This window comes from Drosophila mojavensis, unplaced genomic scaffold (genome assembly GCF_018153725.1).
Source record: "Drosophila mojavensis isolate 15081-1352.22 unplaced genomic scaffold, ASM1815372v1 contig_136, whole genome shotgun sequence".
Classification (NCBI taxonomy): domain Eukaryota; kingdom Metazoa; phylum Arthropoda; class Insecta; order Diptera; family Drosophilidae; genus Drosophila; species Drosophila mojavensis.
Genome location: NW_025318667.1, coordinates 13,667,645 through 13,689,939, shown reverse-complemented (window position 1 = coordinate 13,689,939; position 22,295 = coordinate 13,667,645).

Below are 22,295 nucleotides of genomic sequence, written 5' to 3'. Positions count from 1 at the left end.
CTCTCCGCTGGTTCTCTTCCATCCCAGCCGTGGCCATTGTTGGCAACTCGTTTGGGAAATCTCGCAACTTTTTTCCTCTTTATTTATATTTGTTCCCAATGAGGGCTTAACGTTTACAGTACGCCTCGTCAGTTCGCTGCCATTGTTGATCTTGTCAATGTTTTGTCAGCAATCACCCAATATGCCCGGCCAGACATCAAACCCGTAGCTATAGCATACATCAAGACGCCGCGCATTGTTGTTGATTGCATGCGAGGCACACACCTGTCCAGAGATTGGCCATAGCCAGACTTAGTTCAGCGATATGGCAACTCCCAGTGGTAAACTGTAAATCATCCTATATTTATATACATGTATATAAGATCATCTCAGTATAATAATTGTTTTCAAATATTGTGCTATGTTTATATCCATTGAAAAGGGGAATCAGAACTTATAGGAGCTAGAGTAAAAATAGTTTTGTATGAAAATCGATGACATAGGAATGGTTATATATAATAATTCTTTTGTTTTTTTTTTTTGTGTTATCGATTAAAATCCCTATACAAAGTCAATTTAAATGGTTTAGCTAGAACATCTTCAAGGCTAGAGGGTTCAAATTTTGCTTCACAATCATGATCTACGTGTTTTTTCTGTCTATAATTCTATCCACTTTCCTTCCTTGACATATATGTATATAATGCCATTAGAATATTCTGCAAGTTTCATTACGAAAGATCATCTACCAAAAAAAGTTATACAACAAGTAGGTTTCCATAGTGCTGAGCCTGTGTGTGAGTGTGTGTGTTTCTTGTGTACGCAGAAAGAAGCGTAGAATGATGGGAATATTGGTTCTTCGAAGGGGTTCAGAGTCTCTCATAGTCCAGCAGTTTCGACTAAAGCAGTCTTACTTTTGGTTCAATTTAAAATATTTACTAAATTATTTACTTAATTTATTATTATATATTTCATTTAAAACTATACTTAACAAATGAAAAAGTAAGTACGTAGTATTTTTATAAGATATATCATATTTCAAAAATATTATTATTCATTTCCCATTTTCTCTCAGGCAACATTGTTGTAATTTATGTAAATTTGCTAGTTCGTAATGCATCTAACCAACAGTTGTTTATTGTTATAAGTTGTTATTTTAAATCCATTGTTCAGTCAATTGCTATGCCAAGCTTGGTTCTGGCCATGTGCAGCTAGCCCTCTTCAAGCAAAAGGCAGAGCATTGTAAATGTAACAATTCGAGAGACAATGCGCTTACAGATTAATATGCCAGCATAATCATTAATATAGAGAGCAGGAGTGACACACAAACATTGATTATGTAAAATATATACACACACACACATATATACATATGAGTATAGAATATATATGTATATATGTTGCATTTGCAACATCTAGATTAGTATCTGCCTCAATCGACAGATGCCATTTATTAATTATCATTGGGACTGGCTGGCTCAGCCGTAAGCCAAGTACTTTTGATTCGCCTTTGGCAATGGTTGGCCAAGGGCAAACAATGTGCATAATATGTAATGAGGCATGCAACACTTATAACAATCAGCCGCCAGCATTTGCACTGTTGTGGCTGCCACGCCCACGCTGGCTGGGCAGTAGGGCACAGACGTGAGTGCAGTGCATTTAATTAATGCAATTAAACGGAAGGCAAACCAAACAAATCTCCAAGGGACCATAGTGCGCTGCCGTAAACTTTTGCAGCCACAACAACAACAACAACAACAACAACAACAACAACAGCTGCAACAGCAACAACAAAGTGTGGCACACGGTGGCAATGGCTGCGCAGCTGGCGTTGGCGTTGGGCCTCGCCTCCAATGCCACCAATGAGCCTCACCCTCTTTAATCACCGCCATAAGATTGTCCATAAAAACGCGCCCAACAAAAATGAAAGAAACAGCAACAACAACAATAGCAGCAGCAGCAGCAGCAGCAGCAACCGTTGCAGGTTCCCAATCGCACAGACAATAAACGAACCAAGACGCTGGCTGCTCCAAGAGCCAAGAGCCAAGAGCCGTTCGCTGGTCAGCTCCTCGCGCACGAATCGGTAGCCTAATCCCCTGTTGTACGACTAATAACATTGTTACGATTAATGCTTCTTTTTTTGTTGTTGTTGTTGCTGTTGTTGTTGCTCCTGCTGCTGCTGCTTCTGCTTCTGCTGCTGTTGCGGTTGTATATACATATATTTTTTTGTCGATTTTTCTGGCTGCCTTTTATTTATTTATGCTCTCGCATGCTGCCTTCTGCCATAGCTTTTCTTATAAGAATGGTCAGGCATTGGCTAGCCTAACCCCCCCCTCCCCTCGCTGCCTCCTGCCCAGAGAATTCAGCTACCGTGGCTGCCTCAAAATCAAGTTTCGTTAAGTGAACTCAAAGATGCTCTCGGCGAGACTTTGCGACGCAGTTGCATCTCTCTCTCTCTCTCTCTCTCTCTCTCTCTCGCTCACACACACACACTCTGTATCTGTGTGTGTGTATTTTTTTTTATATCTTGAAAAGAATTCGTTTGATATTAGCGCGCTGTATCGCGCTTGTGCTGCTTCATATATCAAAAATTATTATGACGATTTTATGCGTTCGAAATGTCGTCTCATTATTAAACAAAAAGCCAAAAGCAAAGCAAAATACAGAAAGAAGTTAAAGAAAGATATGTATATATAATCATATATGTATATGTATGTATGTATGTATGTATGTATATGCCTGCACATAAAACTGAAGTTTTGTAGTCTTTTGGTTTTTTGGTAGATCTTTTGTATTATTGATTTTTGTTTGCGCTGCCGCAGTCAGGCCGCAGTCAGGCCGCAGTCGCTGCATAGCTCATGGTGAACAAAAATTAATTATGAGGCGTCGTTACGGGCTGGGGTAATATATGCATGGCCCGGTCCAGCCCAGACAAGCAAGCCAATTTGTAGGCCCATTGCCAAAAAAAAAAAAAAAAAAAAAAAATCAGGGTATAAAAAAAGAAAAAGAAAGAAAAAAACAACAAAATATGACAGATGAAAGCAGCTGCTGCTGAGGCGATCTCAACAGAGCCAAACAGCAAGTGTTGTGGCCAGTGTTGGGGCTAAGAAAGCGTCGAGTTTTGGGGCTTTGGGTTAGTTTTGTGTATTATTCCTATTATTGATATTATTTTGATATTCTCTTCGTCTTTTCATCGCGTTTTATTGGCATCTCTATGCGAGCTGACCACGATAGCTTAACAAAGACTATCAGAGCTCGGCCGGGGAACTACTACCTGATGGCATTGCCGATGCCGATGCCGATGCCGATGCCGTTGGTCCGTTTGTTTGCGACGTTCCCATTCTTGTTGACGTCATAAAAATTTCCTTTGCCAGCCACCGGAAATACCACACAATGGACACACATCAAGATACAAAACAGAGAGCGAGGGAGAGACAAAGAGAGAGAGAGAGAGAGAGAGGGAGAGAGAGAGAGAGGGAGAGACGTGCTATTTACAATTGCCTGCAGCTCGCAACACGCGGCGTATGCGCAATTCGCTGTTGACTTTTATTTGATTGCTTTGAAGTCTTAATGTGGCTGCCAGATTTATCAGCCATTTGTCTGTTCAAACTTATACATAACTTTTCCAGCAGCCATTTCCCATAACGTTTTATGCTAGCACCGACTGAGATTTCTAGCTGCGCCCGTCGAAGATCGATATCTGCTGCAGCTAATGCGATTACAGTCAGTTCATATTATTGAACTCTCACAGTTTCGATTTTATTTTATTTTATGCTCGCCTATGGAGTGAGCAGAGCATATTGGTTTTCGGCTGTCTCTGCCAGCCAGAGAGTGGAGCATATGGAGCAAATACTCGTTGCCACGCCCCTAGCAGTCGCTGCGTAAAGATGTCAAATGAGGGTCCCCCAGTATTTCATATATATTCCACATTCGAATCTCTGGGTTGAATAGCGTTTATAAGGACAGATGGAGACATAAATATTGAAGAAAACCAATATACTCATTTCACATTGTGAATGAGTATAGTAGCTATATCTGGCACAGTTTTTCAGCTAGGATCAATGGGTGTAGAGCCTTAGCTTAGCCTTGAGGTGTTTGAACATTAGATATATATACATTTAGTAAGCTCAAATTAGGGGCGTAGGCGTGGCTCTGTATATGCATATATTCAACACCTACAACGACTGTTGGATCTGTGAAATCTACTGGATCACCTGCCGTAAGCCGTCCCTCAAATCAAGCTGCCCCTGGGGCATGCCAAGGCGATGGATAATAATTATATTAATTATATTAATTAATGCTGGATGCAGCAGCTTCATGGATCGTGAGCGAGTATTATCCGACTGCAATGCCTTGACTTTCCAATGTAAATGCGAAAATATTTGCTCATCGATTGACAGACTAATCGATTAATAAGAAGTAGAGTAAAAACTGAACAAATCTCTACTCGACTTCTAAGAATTCACCAAGTGCCTGAAATGAAAGATTTCGCGCTCGTTTGAAATTCACATGCATTAAATATGCTTTGAAGAGAGTTTTCAAATATCCGGAAAATTAATTAAAAATAAATATTTTCATTAGGGCGAAATTCCACTCAAGGCAAAGCTTCACAAAAAAAAATATTATCAAGAAAGATAAGAAGAAGAAGAAGAGCTTAAGAGATATCATAATTATGTCATCCACATATGCAAAGTGCTAAGGCAGGGTCCATCCATCCTGACATTGGAATATTTCTTTCTCTCTCTCTCTCTCTCTCTCTCTCTCTCTCTCTCTCTCTCTCTCTCTCTTTTTTTCTCTCCATCCCTTAAGAAAACTTAGTCACAACTAAATCTTAAAAACACAAATCACTCTAAAGCAAAAGATGAGATGAAGACAATTAGTTTTACTTCGCTTCCATTTGATCATTTGAATTTTTGTTTGCCATTTGAAAGTATCTCCGATTGATTTGTATATTTATAGAACTTATTAAGAAAATACAATATACAATAATGAATATGATTATATAATATTCCCAATAGATTTATTCGAAATATTCCAAGAACAAATAAAATCAGCTTGGCAAATTGTTGTTAATTTGCCCTGGTTCAAGCTATATAGCCATCACACACACACACACACACACCCACTGCTTATTTAATGCATGTATTGTAGAAGAGATGATGGGAAGCTGGCATCATAAATAATAACATATAAGTAATAAGTAATAGCTGGCAAGCCACCTGATGGAAAATGCAAAGGTAAAATACAATTTCATGGAAAAATCAGTAGCAGCAAAAGCAAAAGACCAACAGCTCGAAAAAAGAAACACACACACACGCATGCACGAGAAAACTGCGACAAGAACTGTAAGAGTCATATGGGAGTGTGTGTGTGTGTGCGAGTACGAGTGTGTGAGTGTGTGAGCTGGTGTGCTTAAAACCGGAAAAATGGAAATTGATAAGCAAGCGAAGCAAACAGAGTATGGGCAAGCAGCAGGGGGAGGCTCTATGCGGAGAAAACACAGCGTAAGAGAGAGAGGGGGAGAAGCCGAGAGTGAGAAATTGAGGGAGAAAGAGAGGGAGAGGGAGAGTGAGAGAAAAAAGTAAAAGTACTCGACTAACAGATATCCTATATTTTTGTATACACCAGCTGCACATCATATGCAGCTGGCTAGAGAATGATGAGCGATGAGTACAAGAGAGAGGATAGAGAGGGAGGATGTGATCCTATCAAAGCTCGGATGAGCTTTACCGTTTCTTAACATTTGTATAGACTAGACATACTTTAGCTGATGATATATGAATGATTTTAACATGATTCTTTAGATAGTATAAAATTTGATAAGTTGAGATAAGAGAGAGAGAGATAGAGAGATAGAGAGACAGAGAGAGAGAGAGAGAGAGAGATAGGGAGAGATAAATAGAGATATGCCCTTTATATCCACAGAATCAGCGAAAAGGCCCTGATAAGGATATAAAGAAATAGAGACAAAAGGATAAAGAGAGAGGGAGAGAGAGAGAAAGCGATAATGGGGCAGAAAAATAGAGAAAGATGCAGAAAAACAGAGACAAAGAGAGAGATAGAGAGAAAAAAAAGGATTGCTAAAAGGAAAGCAAGTAGTCTGATGAATAGAGTATGAAAATTGGGAAATGCATTGGGAGAGAAAGAGAAAAAGAGAGACAAAGCCGCAGAACAGAAAATATTTACAAAGAGAGTAAAACAGAAGTAATTCGAGGGTATTGCAGTTGCGGATATTACCAACATAATTTTATATTTCACTTATTTGGTTTTCTCTGCGTGTATGTGTGTGTGTTTGTTTTTTCGTTTCTCTGGTTTAAGGAGGTAAAAGTATTTTCACCTTTTACGCTGAAATGCATTCAATTAAAAACTCACAAGGGCATCACGTTGTCTGTGTCGGTGGTTGTTGTAGCTGCTCCTGTAGTTGTCGTTGTTGTTGTTGCTGTTGTTGCTGTTGTTGTTGTTGCTGTTATTGCTGTTCGTGTCGGTGGCTGTCTTTGGCAAAAAGGGGTCCTCTCGCACCGAGTTACTCGCAAGACCAAGACCACGAGAGGGAGCAAGCTCAAACCTAAACATAAACCAAAACCCATTCGCATTCCCATTACTCGGGCCAACTACTTCTCCGAGTTAATTGCGCATGATTGCACACACACACACACACATACTGATTGTGTGCGTGTGTGCCTATCGTTAGACTCTATCTGCGGCTCTATGGTAACCCGATGTGCAAATAGCCTGCAGCGAGCACTGCAAAAAAATAAAAGGAGCAACAAACGCTGCAGGCTGCGATCGATAAGAGCGTGTATCTAGCTCTCTCACTCACACGCACTCACCCTCTCGCTCTCTCTCGCTCACACTCTCACTCTCTCTTGTTCTTTCTTTGTGCGTCTGCAATTATTTGGCAATTACTTGGAGAGGCTTCCTTTGTGGCTGCTCACTTTGCTTGCAGCCCGCCCAATCGATCCGCATTCAATCGATCATTGCGCTGCCTTCGCACTCAACTCAGCCCTCACACGCTCTGCAGCTACTTTACCTACATATATATACATATACATATATATATATTGAGTCCTTCCAGCAATGCTTGCCTTTGGGCGTTGACGTCTCAGTTGCAACCATTTTAAGAGCTCGCATTGTTGATCTATTCCGTCCATTTCGTTTCTCTCTTGAAGCAGGCAATTTGTATGCAGAGCGGGCTGTGATTGTGATAAATCCGAATGATATGAGTAATATATTATTAATTAGAGTTGTTAGTATTAGTATTAGTTAAATTAAAACTGACTTACAAATTAAGCACTGGCTAACGGGAACTTCGTATTGTGATACAATATATTAGAGATGTATGCAATCCATTAATTTATAATAATGTACTTCACTTGAAATACTCTGAAGGTCTCCCCATTCATGCTTCCCTATTTCATACCTCTTCGCAACTGCATAGCACATAATGAAACTTATTCTAGAAAAGACATCTGAGTAGTATATATTATATATTATACAAACCCCCCTCTAGAGCTGCTTGAACCTTCCAGCTGCAGGAACACTTGACCATTGTCAGCTTTCCTTCTACTGCCCCGACAGAAACTTATCAGCAGAGTCTTCTCCAATTTGTAGTACTGCACATTTGCAGTGCTCTAGCTCCCACTCTGACCTTTTGCAGTTTGAAAAGAATCAGAATATTATATTCTATTCCAGTTATATCAAGTGCAACTTTAAAATATTTATCTTATATATATAATGCAATGCTGTTTTCATCGCTTCACTCGACAACTTTGGAGCATCGTTTCTCTGTCAGAGCAACCAAGCCCCCGCCCGCCCCTCCTACTGATTTCACTCTCAACTCTGGCCCCTTTGGCTCGGCCAACTTCAGGTGCGCACCTGCTACTCTTTTAATGGCATTAAGCGGTAATTCTCTGCTTTAGTTTTTAATATTTATTGTTTTGCTTTCTAACTAAACGGCCACGGAGCTGCTGTGTTTCGAAAGCGAGCAACAGAGTGCTCAAAATACCCTGTACAAATTGTCAAAGTAAGGTAATGTCTTGGAGTTGAGTCGAACTTATTTATATATTACATGTATAATTATATATGTATTGAAAAAGCCATTACAGTGCAGCTCGCGTACAGTGAACTCTATTGAAAGTCTCCATTTTTTTATCAGCTGAATGTTTAGCTAAATTTCGATTATAGGGTATTGCTAGTCCAGCAACAGCTTGTATTTTTTCTTATATTTTTTCGGCTACTCATCGCAGGCGAGTGCATCCCGGTGCCCCGTCCATAAACTGCTTATGGAAACTGTGCAGAGTCGCTCCAACAAGTCCGACAAATTGACAACTCAGGAAATGAAGCATGACATTGCACTGTCTCTATCTCTGTCGCAGTCGTAGTCGGAGCTGGAGTCGGAGTCGGAGTCGTAGTTGGAGTTGGAGTTGAAGTTGAAGTTGCAGTTCAGCTTCAGCAGAGCATTGGCATCGACATCGACATCAACATCGGCATCGCCATCGGATCGTATCGTATCGTATCCGATCGGATCGTTGCATACACATTTTGAATGATTGACATGGTCGGCAGAAACGTTGGAGACGACGACGTCGTCATCGTCATCGTCATCGTCCAACGGCAGCTAACCAAACTAATTTGTGGCAAGATCATGCCAGAGATATAGTCATACATATCACAGCAAGCGATCTCGGGACGGGTCGAAACGTTGGCTACACTCGAATTGGCTGCGTGTGAGTTCAAGCAGAAGCTGAGAGACTGGCGAGCCAAAGACTTTTCGACTGTCAGACAGGCAGCCAGTGCGTCAGTCCGTCAGTCCGTCGGTCCGTCAGTCAGTCTGTCAGAGTGTCTGATATGCATATAGAGCTATATACATTATATGTATATATGTATACTACATACTTTGTCTAAGTTGGTCGCCAGCAGCGCACGCTGAAATAAATCAACTGGCACTGTGGAGGCCGTGCCACATGAAAAAAATTAGTTTCATCAAGGCAGGATTAGTGTCAGAAACGTGTTAAATGGACTGAAGGGTATATGATGAACGGCCGTGCAACAACTCACTGCCCCAAGAGCTGAGAGCTGGAGATGGAGATGGAGATGGTTAGACGGAACGGACGGCCACAAATCTCCAAGCACTCAGAGAAACTCGGCTCGAGACTTGCGCTGAGACAGTGGCTGTCGATCAAGCAAGAGGAGGTCTGACGGCATGTTGTTGTTGTTGTTGTTGTTGTTATTATTACTGGTTGCTGTTGTTGCTGTTTTTGGTTGCCGTATGATCTACAACTTGGCAGGTTTCTTCCTCTTCACTGGTTTGTTTCTTATTTTATTTATTTTTTATTGTTGTTGTTGTTGTTTCTTTCTGTTTGCTGCTGCTGCTGCTGCTGCTGGGCGAGAGCGCGCGTTTGTCGCTGCTCTCTTTTAACTGATTTATTTGCTTTTGTAATTTAAGTCAGTTTTATTAATGAAAATCGCTGCATCTGCGGCCTTACGATAAGCCGGGAAATGGCCTGGGAAATGTGGTAAAATAAATACAACGTTTTGATCGCCAACTGCGCAGGGAAATGAGCGCGGCCAGGGAGTGCAGCAAATCCAAATCAAGAACAATCGAAATGGCAAACGGCCAGAGGAATTAAATAATGGAAATACTCAGAGCTGTCACGATTACAGCTGGTAAATAAATTAGTTAAATCATATTAATTTTAATATATAGTTGGAGTTGCTGCAGAGATATTTTAATGCAATAGAATTCAGAATATATGTATAATATATATGTTTGGAGCATACCTGATTCCAACTATATACTTTAATTAATATAATAATAATTTATTTAACATTTTATACATATTCTGCATTTAATTTTATTTTTATCAAATTATTTGAACTGTTCCTTGTTCATTATTAAATTGTTATTAAATATGTATTTTTTAATAAATATTAATTAAAGGTAACAAAATTTCATTTGCATTGGAAATCAAACAGCTGGGAAAAACAAAAATCAAATCAGCAAATCAAATTAAAGCAAATTTATTTGTATTTTATTTTATATACAAGCCTGATTTAATTAATTTATTTGTTTATTTTTACTCAATCAACTAAAAAATAAAAACAAAAATTATACATAAAATAATCAAATATATTTTGCTGGCAAATGACATTAATTAATTTATTTTTATTTTTTGTTTTTACATATTTAAAATGCACAAAATATGTTAAATATATAATTGTTGTATATAAAATATAATGTTTATGTGAATATATTCCAGTTAGATATACATACATATATGAGCTAGAGAACTAATATCACTATCAGGGAATATAAGGAAAAGTGTAGAGAGCTAAAAGAAAACTAAGTTAGTTAGTACGGAATAGAGGAGGAGTTTTACAAATCTGTTGAGTATTTTTTAGGAAACTTCTGGAACTGCCCTCGCATGTATATATCTGTAGGTTGACTCCAGTCAAACTGGGCACACTTAACCTTTAGCTTTTAATATAATTTAATAAATATATAGCAAAAACTCATAACTTTTCAAATTGTGACTTTCAGGTGTTCAATGGATCACTAATTCATCGACATAGAAAAATGCCTATATACTCTCATACCAGGGGCTTCCTATTAGGCTTAAGAGAATTCATGGTCCATAATCAAATTTTTACTGTTTAAATTAACCTAATTATAGGTTAATATATAGCTTAAAATTAGTATTTAAGAGCATGTAAAATATATTATGAAATAAATGCATGCTACCTTCTCTGTCTCTCTCTCTCTCTCTCTCTCCCCCCCCCTTTCTCCCTTCCTATCTCTCTCCCTCCCCCTCTCTGCGAAGCTACGAAGCTCTCTTACATAATAAAAATTTACCGCACTCCACCTTACTCACTCTGACACTCATAAATCACATCCCAGCTCACTTAACGTTTGCATTTTGCATATCGTCTAATCAATCAAATCATCACATTTCAATTTTGTGAAAGAGCTGATAAATATATTTTTTTTTTTTATTTATAAGGAACACTTTATTTTATATCAGTATTTACACAAGTGTGAGTGATTTACATGTGAAAGTTAAGAGTACAGGCCATAAACCTTTTCTGCTTAAATGTTAATATTATTTGTTCAGGAAATTTAATTACATTTAGAAACATTATTTTTGAAGGAAAAGTATAAACAAAAACCTCGTAAATTGACTTAAAGACTAAAAACTTAAAATTAAAATTAAGACTAATTGCTTATTGCTTATAAGGGTTCATTACTGTTTTGTAAATGTAGGTAAGATGAATAACTACAACGGGTTACAAAATTTGTGTGCAACTTAGTCAATCTATCTGACGCTAGTTCGACTCTGGCAATATAGTGTAGCTCCGCAGTAGGGTAATGCCACGGGAGATTAAATATTCTTTTTAATATTTTGTTTTGCAAGACTTGGATTTTACAGATATGAGTCTTAGCTATATCAGCCCAAACCGGAGCCCCGTAAAAAATTGTGGACTGGAAAATTGATCTAAATAGGTACATTTTATTTTCTAAACTTAGTCGAGAGTTCCTATTTATGAATGGATATAACACTTTAATTAATATATTTGTTTTTTTAATAATAAATTGGACGTGATCAGAAAAAGTTAATTTTTTTGTCTAACAAGACACCAAGATATTTAACATTGTTCTCCCAGTTAATGTCTACTTGGCTTAGATTAATAGGATGTAGAGGAATATAATTATTTTTCCTATTTCTTGTAAAGTATATTGCTTGGGTTTTTTCCGGATTTATAAGAATTTTCCACTTAGTAAAGTACGCAACTAGAACGTTAAAGGCTGCTTGGAGAGAATCTGAGATATCGGTTGCCAGTTTACCAGAGCAAAGGATTGCCGTATCATCAGCGAAAATGGATGCCGTGCATCCACTTAAAGCAGGGAAGTCGGATGTATAGATATTATATAATATTGGGGAGAGGCAGGATCCTTGCGGGCAACCTGCAGGAATATAACTTGCACGTGAATGAGCATCGCCTATGTACACTGTAAAGAATCTGTCTTTCAAGAAACTGCGTATTATTTTAATAATCTGCAATGGGAAATGTAAGAGGTTCATTTTGTACACAAGTCCTTCATGCCATACAGAGTCAAAGGCCGCTTTAATGTCTAGCAAGACCATACCCGTAGATTTGGAACTACTAAAATTGGCCTTGACAATTTTTTTAATTCTACCCAGAGGATGAATGGTATTGTGTTCACGACGGAAGCCATACTGAAGAGGCGAAAGGACATTATTACTTTCAGTAAAGTCAACTAATCTTTTCTTAATGACTTTCTCTAGGATTTTACTGACTGATGAAAGCAGACTTATTGGTCTATATGATGTAGGGCATTCAGGAGGCTTGTTTGCCTTTAAGATGGGAATGACTTTAGAGATCTTCCATTTATGTGGAAAATATCCGAGGCGTAGGCACTCATTAATAAGGAATGAAAGAAATTTGACTCCTTTACGAGGGAGGGCTTTTAGGCACACATTTTCAATGTTATCCAGACCTGGAGTCTTCTTGGATTTAAGCTCTTTTAAAATCGAAGATACCTCATGGACATTTGTCAGGTATGATTCGTCGTGGTCAACAGGCAGGGAGTCCAATAACCCCGTGAAACTGTTGACCTCAGAGCTAGTGGATGGATCACCGAGGTTAGCTGAGTGCGAATGGTTCAAGGCGAACAATGATGCTAATAGTTCGACTTTCTTATCGGCACTTACGAAATTTTGCTGATTGTGTGTGAGTGTGGGTATTCCACTGTATTTCTTCTTGATGACTTTTGAAAGCTTCCAAAAGGGGGAAGAATTTTTTTCTAGCGAGGATAAGAGATTATTCCAGTTCTCGTTTCTGAGTTTGGATAATTCAATATTAACTAGTTGGCTGAACCATCTAACTAGAGTCAGATCACATATATTTCTGCGTCTCAACCAATTTCGACGGTGCCTGTTTCTAAGTTTTATTAGAGAGATTATATTAGGAGGTAGAGCTTTGGGAGAAGATTTGATTTCTCTTTTAGGAATACTGTGCTCTTTAGCTGCAACGATCACTAAGCTAAACCAATTTATTAAATTGTCTATGTCGTCCTGCGAACTAGCGGGGAAGGAGTCGCAGTCTGGTAATAGTCGGTTGATTGTTCTACCAAACACAGTCCAGTTTGCGTTTTTGATATCATAGAAGAATTTTTTAACTTTAGTGTAATTTGAGTGCAGTATTGTTTGGACAGGGAGATGATCCGAGCCTAGATCATTTATTGCTATAGTATTGGATAACAGTTGACAGTTGTTTGAAACAAATAAGTCTAGCGTAGACGATTGATATCTAGCACTCGCTGGTACATAAGAGTGTTCATTAGGGAAATGAACTGTAAGTCCACGAGATAATGAGAAGTTGTACAGCAATGATCCCCAGACATTTGCTCGGTTACAGCCCCAGAGCCTGTGTCGGCTATTAAAATCTCCTCCTAACACTAAGTTTCCAGGAGTGCGGGTTAATAGTCGCAAATCATTTGTAAAGATTTGTTTTTGAAGGGGGTCCGCTCGACCACCACCAAAATAACAGCAAAACAGTGAAGTGCAGGTAGTTCCGTTAATGGTAATATTTATGCCAATAGATTCGATTAAATTTGTGTTAGGGAGGGGAAGCAGGGTATGGCGAATAGATTTTTTAATAATAATGGCAACCCCTCCTCCTCTTCTACTAGATCTGTCACATCTGTAACAAAAGTAGTTATTGTTTTTAATTGATAATGAGCTGTTAAGCCAGGATTCAGTTAGTAGACAGATATCTACATTTTCTCTATTTAAGAAAGCAAAAAGCTCATCTTTCTTATTTTTAACGCCTCTAGCGTTCCAAGTTATAATTGAGAGATGATCAAACATTATGTACGAACTTGCATGCCAATGATGTTATTAATTCGAATTGGTCTGCCTTGGTCTTGCAGTTTCTTAAGTTTTTTATAAGCTCAAATGTAAGGGACTTGATCTCCTCCAAAGAGAAAAGATCCTTGTTGACATTAGGAGTGTGATTGCCATTATGGTTAACCCATCTGGCGCTTGAATGAAAATTTGATTTACTTAGCGTATTAGGGAACGCATTGGAGTAATCAAGCTGTGGTGGCAAAGAAATATTAGTACGATTGGGTCTTACTTGATGCGACCGATATTGAGATCTTAGATTTAGGTAACTAATCCTACTAGGGCAGTTAGCGTCGTTGGATTTATGTGAACCATTACAGTTGGCACATTTAACAGTAGATCCATCCGGACATTCAGCGGTTTTGTGAGGTCCAGCGCAGTTAGAGCAATACGACTTCACGGCGCAGCGGTTTGAGCCATGACCAAACATTTGGCAGTTGTAGCATTGAGTTATTTGGTGACTGGATTTCTTTTGATACTCCCACTTCACTCTTACATAGTTGATAACTGAGTGGTTTTTTCTAAGCTCATTGAGTGTGATGGATTTTTTGGTGAAGAAGACCACGTATAGAATTAGGACAGTGTTGTTTGGTCTTTTTCGCTGAACCAGTTTAACATCTAGACAGTTTAGACCAAGACCGATAAGCTCATTTTTTAATGAAGAGGGATCCATTTTATCTAGCCCCAACAGCAGTGCTTTGTATGGCCTGTCATTTTTATCGGCGTAGGAGAAATATTCAAATTTTCCATGCATTACACTGCACGCGGCTTTATGGTCATTTATATCGACGCAATGGAGCTTGATTCCAATTGAAATCTTTTGATGGAATATTTAGTGCAATTAATTTGTTTGCAGATATTATGAATTTGATCCACTGTGCATTTGAGGACCGTTATTGGGGGAACATACACTTTGTTTTTAGAACTGATTTGCTCGAGCTCATCTTCATTCTTATCAGTGATTTCGATCTCGTCGTTTGGTTGTATTAGTGTTTGCAACGGCGAGTAGTAGTTTTTGTTGGCGTTTGGTCGCTGACCAGTGTCTATTTTTAGCGCAGTGCGCTTTACTTTGGGCGACATAACGGTGTCCCCTGGAGATAAAGTTCGTTTTGTTCTTTTAATCGTGGACTTGTTTTTATTTTTATTTTCTTTGACAAGCTAATCCTTAGGTACGTGCGTACAGTAAGAGAGCTAGCACAAGACTCTAAATATATTTTTGTTTTTAGTATTTTATTTTGTAATGTTGAAAACCTCATATTATTTATATACATATCTAAATATATGTAAACAATATGATATATATATTATTATTTAATAATAATAATTCTTTATTTTTTAATATTATATACATTCATTAGTTATAAAGAAAAATGTGTATATCAATTAAGAAAATACTAAATAAATGAAACTAAAAAATGTATACATATGTATATGTATGTATATAAAAGTAATTCTGATGGATCAGATAAACAAATTTCACAAGCAAAACAAATAAATATTTTGCCATTCCTCTTACATCATATATAGAAAAATATTTTTTTTCTGTTAGTTTTTTATTTTATTCTCAAATATACAAATATTATGCGATATTTTGCAGCTCAAAGTTTAGTCTGGGCAAAAGAAAAATGTTTTTTTTTTTTTTTTTTCTCATCGTCTGCTCAGCTGCGAAGGAGTAGCATCCTCTTATAAACAATCGGAAATCTGTTTTCAGGCAAAGTTAATCTGGAAATAATTGTTGCTCTATTTGAGGAGAGTCTTACACAGTCAATTGCACTCGAGCTAATGACGGGCCATATCCGAAGGCAATGCAATTTGCAATTGATACATCGAACGGTATCCATAGGGCTTCGACCCTGCTGATGGGCGTGGCGGTACTCTCAGTGTGTCAACAATTGGCTTAAGATATGCCAATGAATTCGTAAGAGCGTTCCACTCACCGGCTAATCGCAGCGCGTCCAAATGCTGCTGCCAACCACCCAAAAAGCAAACATCAGGGCCAACTTACAACGCAAATCTCCGTCCGAGTCCCCACAGCCCGCCCGGGCACAAGTCGCTGCTGGCATATGGCAAGTGGATTGACATAACTTAATTGCCAGCCCAGTGGCTCACAAAAAAAAAAACACACACACACACACACACAAACAAAAACCGCCCTTAAATTCTCTGAAACAGCAGCAGCAGCAACAACAACAACAGCGATCGGTGGTAACGAAAGAAAAAAGTGAAAAAAAAAAATAAATAAATAAAAATAAAATAAGAAGAGATTCGAGCAAAAGGGGTAAAGTGCTGGCGAAATCATAAAACGAAATCTCATTATCGAAAACGTGATAATCGGTGATAATCGTCAATGTTGTTGCATGCCGCTGCCCAGCCTCGTATACTATATCTCGCCTGTATCTGTATCTGTATCCGTATCTGTAGCTGCATCGGGTCGGGGCTGGATCTGACACTGGTCCCGGGGTTTCAATTACCAAAAACCCATAAATCCGTGAGCTCAAGTAGCTGCCGCTAGCGGGGGGATTCAGCTTTATTAAGTCAGCACGGATTTGGCCAAGGCGTAAAGCCGTCGACTATCGGCAAAGCGTTGCTCTTGCTGTTTCTGCTGCTGCTGCTGCTGCTGCTGCTGCTGCTGCTATTGCTGTTGCTTCCAGTTAAATTTCTGCACTTTGCTACCTGACACGCTCCGCGCCGAGAGATCATAAACTCATAATCACCTCGGTCTTCAGGTAATTATTAGGGCTCGCAATTGGAGTCCTGCGACTGCAGTCCAGCTCCTGTTGCGACTGAGATTAATGCGCTCGCATTTTTATTGTTTCCGCATGCTTCGGCCTGCCCTGAAACAATGAGCACGATTAAGGCGTTCATCCAGCTAACCGCAGTGTCCTCGATAGCCTGCCGTCGTCGCTGGCCCAATCCGTGCCGCATACCAAAGCCAAAACCGCTCGGAATGCGGTTAATCCTTTTGCTATTTTCTATGTCGCGCGCTCTGCCGCTGCGGCCCGCCGACAGACGGTGTCAGGTAGCTGCTGTTGCCCCTCAACTCTGCCCTCGTCTCTCTGGCTACGGCTCTGGCTCTGGCTCTGGCTCTGCCTCTGGCCTGGCCCCGGCTCGTCTTGGGCTGAAACTTGTGCAGCTTATGCGACTCTCTTTGAGTGCGGCTCGGCGTCCTTCTCGCTCGGCCTTATCCTCAAGCTGCGCTGGTCGCGCGCGCCGGCCACTTTGCGGTTTGAGCGCTTAACCGCATCATAAAACCATCACAAAATATAAAACTAAACCATTATCATCATCACGAACGCACGGCGGTGGTCCCCGGCTCGGTCTGAGCCTGGCTTTTACCTCTTGTTCGCTACAATCGCCGCCCGCTATGACCGCTAGGATCTGTCCGACCGCTGCACCGCCCGCTCGTCTGTCCGTCCGTCTGCCCGTCTGCCTGCACCAGCTGCATTGATCCCTTGTTCCATTTGCTTGAGCTGCGACCTTTTAATGAACGAACCGCACAGCCCTTGACAAAATTTCCACTTGCCGTTTAACAAGACATCTCACGAATTTCCACATTTTCACTTGCGTCGCGCATTTCCATTCCATTCAACTTGCCACCTCGGGGCCCTAGATCCTGCACTTATCTAATAATTTATTATTCCCGCTGCATTGGGCGATGTGACGTGTTTTGTACTTATGCTCAAACATAATTTATACTATAATTTATGGAATATATCTATATAATATATATGTATATATATATATAAATACATGCATATAGCATTGCTCATTTGTATGAATGTAGATGATAGGAATATCGGAAGTCGTAATGTAACGGAAAATCAGGATAGAATGGTTACATTTATGTTTATGTAACAGACAGAAGGAGGCGGGGCAGACCCCATGAAGTATATATTGCCTTGGTGGGAATAACTAATAGAGTCGACATACGCCTGTCTGTCCGTCCATCCGTTCGTCTCTCCGTATATATGGACACGTCAATCTAAAGACCCGAAATTGTATTATGGAAGGCGTAGAACGAGTTTGCTTATGAAACGGTTGAAATGTTATCGCTTATCTGATTAGCTATATATATATATATATATATATATATATATATGTATATATATATATATATATCTATTTTTATTTTTATTTTTTATTTCTTTTTATTTTTATTTTTACATTTCATTCAGTGTTTATTTATATAATTTGGTTTTTTTTTTATATAGAACATTATGTTATATATTATTTTTGGTTGAAAATTTAAAAAAGTCTTTCAGTTTAAGTTCAGTTGTACAAATAATGAATATCTGACAGAGTATGCATTGTTAAAAAAATAAGAAATATTTAATGGAATATCTAAATCATATACTACAAATTTTAATTTAAGTCCATTAAGCAACACAGAAGTTATGAATTAAATGAGTGCGAGCTCGAGTATACAAGTACAAAAGTTTAAGCTGGAACTATGGGGTATATTAAAAAAAAAAACATTCCTGCTTGTTCACTAGTTTGAAGCTTTTCTTTTTGCCTCTTATATAACATGTTTAAGGCTATGTATGTATATATATACTTTAGTATATGTATAATATAATATAGCTAAGCATAAAATCGAACACAACTTGAGGCTGGCTTTGCACTAGATCAGAATAGATAAAAATATCTAGAATATTAGCTTAACTTGTTTTGAATCTCAAATACCAATAGATTTTTGCTCTACAACAAATCTTAGACCATAATATGACTTATATATAATATATATTATAATATATAATAAATATATTAGCATATTATATTAATAATTTATGAAGTCCAAACGGATATTTAGATCAACCTACAGCTAAAAAGAAAAACACACAAAATGAACTAAATTTGCGTTACTTCATTAACTAAATAGCACATATTATATTGATATGTTATATAAAAATATATATTATTTTTGACTAAGTATATAAAATGTTCAACTTAGAATAAAAAGAAAAGCCAAGGAAGAAATAAATACAAAGAAAGAAGCAAAGCAAGCCACATACACATGCATGTAAGCTAATATATATATGTGTACTACATATATATACATACATATATACACTCACACATTGTCTTTACTTGTTTCATAAGAAAAAAACAAAACTAAATCTGTCCGTTTTCTTTCTCTCACCTACTCGACGCAAAGATGGAGCGAAGATGAGGTGCGACTCTCTGGATGCTAATGAAAATTCGTGGCATTTCCAATAGCACGTCAGATTAATTAACGCTGTGGCGCTGGCGACTTTCTTTTCAATCAATTGTCGTACAATTTACAGGCCTCGGGCTAGCTAGCGGTAAAGTCAATCTGGCCATCAAATATTACGTATACGCAGCGCTTGGCCAATTGATGGTGTTTGCGACATTTGTTGTTGTCGCGCATGTCAAAGTTTCGGCTGCTGCTGCTGCTGTTGTATGCAACTTAATCATGATATTTATGCCACGCCCCCTCGACGCTGAGACCCCGCTGCGCCCCGCGCTCAGAGCGTTGCAGACAATAAAAGACAACGGCTCAGGCGCTAATGAAATTTACTGGCCCAAGACTGGCAACTGGAGTCTGGACACGCGCCTACGACAGCGCCTAATGAATGTGCAACAGCAGCAGCAACAGCAGCAGCAGCAAGCAGTGGCAGTGGCACTGCTGCATATGGCAATAAAAAATCAGGCAAACGAATTGTCGTTAATCAGCGCTCAGGCGAATGGCGAAGTTGAAGTCCATGTCCAAGTCGAACGGAGCGGCGAGTAAAAGTTGTTGCTGTTGCTCCTCATGTTGTTGCTATTGTTGTGCAGTAGCTAAACACCCACACCCATACGGACACGCACACGCACGCTCACACACACACATACAGCAAATCTCCACCTTGCCCATATTCTCCATTCTTAGCGTCGCGTTCCTGTCGCGCCCGCAATCAAAACTGTCGCCTATGAAAAATGTGCAGGGCAATGGCGTCGAACCCTGCACATATGCAACAACAACAACGACAGCAGCAGCAACAACAACAAAAACAATGCATCATGCATACACATGCATATGCATCTATGTGTGCAATACACCCACACAAGCGCAGGCTTTTGGTTCTATTTTATTTTTAGCCTTTTTCCCTTACCTAATACCCTAGATCTTTGCATAAATGGCGGCAGAGTGGGTATATAGACTATATATGTATATATATCTTTAAGCCTCGTCGTCTCTCCTTTGCCCAGGCTAACAGCAAAGCTAAACAAACTGCAATGAGTCGATGTCTCCATTTCATGGCACTCTTCGATTCAAAGGGTATCTATCTAGTCAGACAGTCGCCTGCACTTGTTCTGCATATCTCTTATTGTATTTTGGCTTTTTTTCTCTCGTCCATTTTCCATTCGTGAGCGTCAAATAAACGAGCAGCAAAGAGTTGTTGTTTGCTTTTTAAACCGCACTTTGTAGAACTGTAGTTAAAAATCGCAAACACATAAATACACATAGAAATCTATGGACAGCCCTCGCACAGCGCCGACTGCAGATGCCCAGATGCCCAGATGCCCAGATGCCCAGATGCCCAACAGTTTGTGTGAGCGAGCACTGAATGGCATCGAGTTCAATAATAGTTTTACTTTTATTTCGCATATGCATATATAATATAATAGATATTTAGATCTGTCTAAGAGCTGCTCAGTCAATGTAAATGGGCTTAGAGCGCATGCGATTTTTATGCCATATTCATTAAATAACAAACAACAGCTTCAATGGAACAGTTAAATATATGTACATGTACATATGTATGTATTGCTGTAAAGTGTGAATCACATGTGTAATCAAATTAAAACTTCTCTATCTGAAATTGCGAGGTGTGAAGGCAAGCGAAGGCAATTAATAAATTCAACTGAGCTAATTAAATATCGATTAAAAAGTTTAAGAACAATTTATTATACAAATTACTATTACAAGCAGATATACAACTATATATATAATAGATTAAAATTTATATAGACTTACTTTACATTTTTGCTGTACTCAAATTATGCAATTTTTGTATTTTTTAGCAAATTTTTTTTTTAATTTTTCATTGATTAAATTGTAATTAAATAAAACATTATAATAATTATTGATAATTAAATCAATTCAATTAAAACTCTGCCCCAAAACTGTTAAACTTGACTTTAAGCGTAAAATTCGCTCTGGCTTTAAGAACACAATTAAAATTTCTGCTCAACTTTGCCGTTATTCTGCTTTATTTTTTTTTTTTTTCTCAACTCTGGCTCCCAATTTGTATGTTAAGCTGCCATAACTGTAATTTTGTCTGCATTTGCATGACCTTAGACAGAGAGAGAGAGAGAGAGAGAGAGCGAGAGAGAGAGAGAGCGCACAGGCAAATTGCTAGACAGAGAGCGTAGGAGGCAGCGAGGCGAGCATGGGGCGTTGTAAGTATAATTACGGCTTGTTTGATATATACATCAATTAGCAGCAAAAATTTTATTTTGGGCCCAGTCAAATGAGAAAATTTACAAGAGAAATCCATAAAAAAAAAACAACAACCAAAATTTTCACAACTTTCCTTTCTGTGTGGGTGTGGATAAAAAAAAGTATGAAATGCAAAAAAAAAAAAAAAAAAATACTGTCGTCAGCTATTTGAAATTGTCATGAAAATTTGATAAGGTTTTCCCTACAAGCTTTTTTATTTTTTATTTTTTTTTTTTTTTGCCTTCCTTTGCTGAACGAGGGGCCATGTCAACCATTTTGTTGTTGTGGGCAGGCTAACTGTCATGCACAGTGGAGCCGAAGCTGTGTTTCAACAGTTGACTCTGCTCCATTCAATGCGAAACGTACATTAGCATATCAGGAAATTTAATTATATATAAATTAATAATTAAGTGATAAACCATTTTGGGGCAGAGCTGATCTTGTTATTTTGAAGGCATAATTATGATTTGTTTGATTTATTATTGGCATTAATACTTATTTATGCAATCGCCATAAATAATCATCTCTATCTCTTCAAATTTACTAACAATATTTAGCGATAAAAGTAATAAACGAAATGCAAATAGAAATCTGTGTTTCATTTTCAAATATTGTTAAATTTTGCAACTATCCCATTAAATTAGCATAAATGTGAATGATTCGTCAAAAGTAGGCTGGCCCAGAACTGCGAGTGGTGGCTGGGGGCGTGCTTTGTATATAGTGCACACATATATGCACATATATTTATATGCGTGTGAATATATGTACATATCTCTCTGGCTCCATCAGCGTGATTGTTGCTCCCTGTGTACAGCAATTTTGGACTCTGACTGGCTGTGCTGGTGTTTGTCCTCCTGACCAGGTCCATTGCTGCGCTGCCCGCGCAGTCTGCTGCAAGATTTTCATTTTATTATTTATTTTTATTCCTGCTAACTAACAATTTTGCGTTG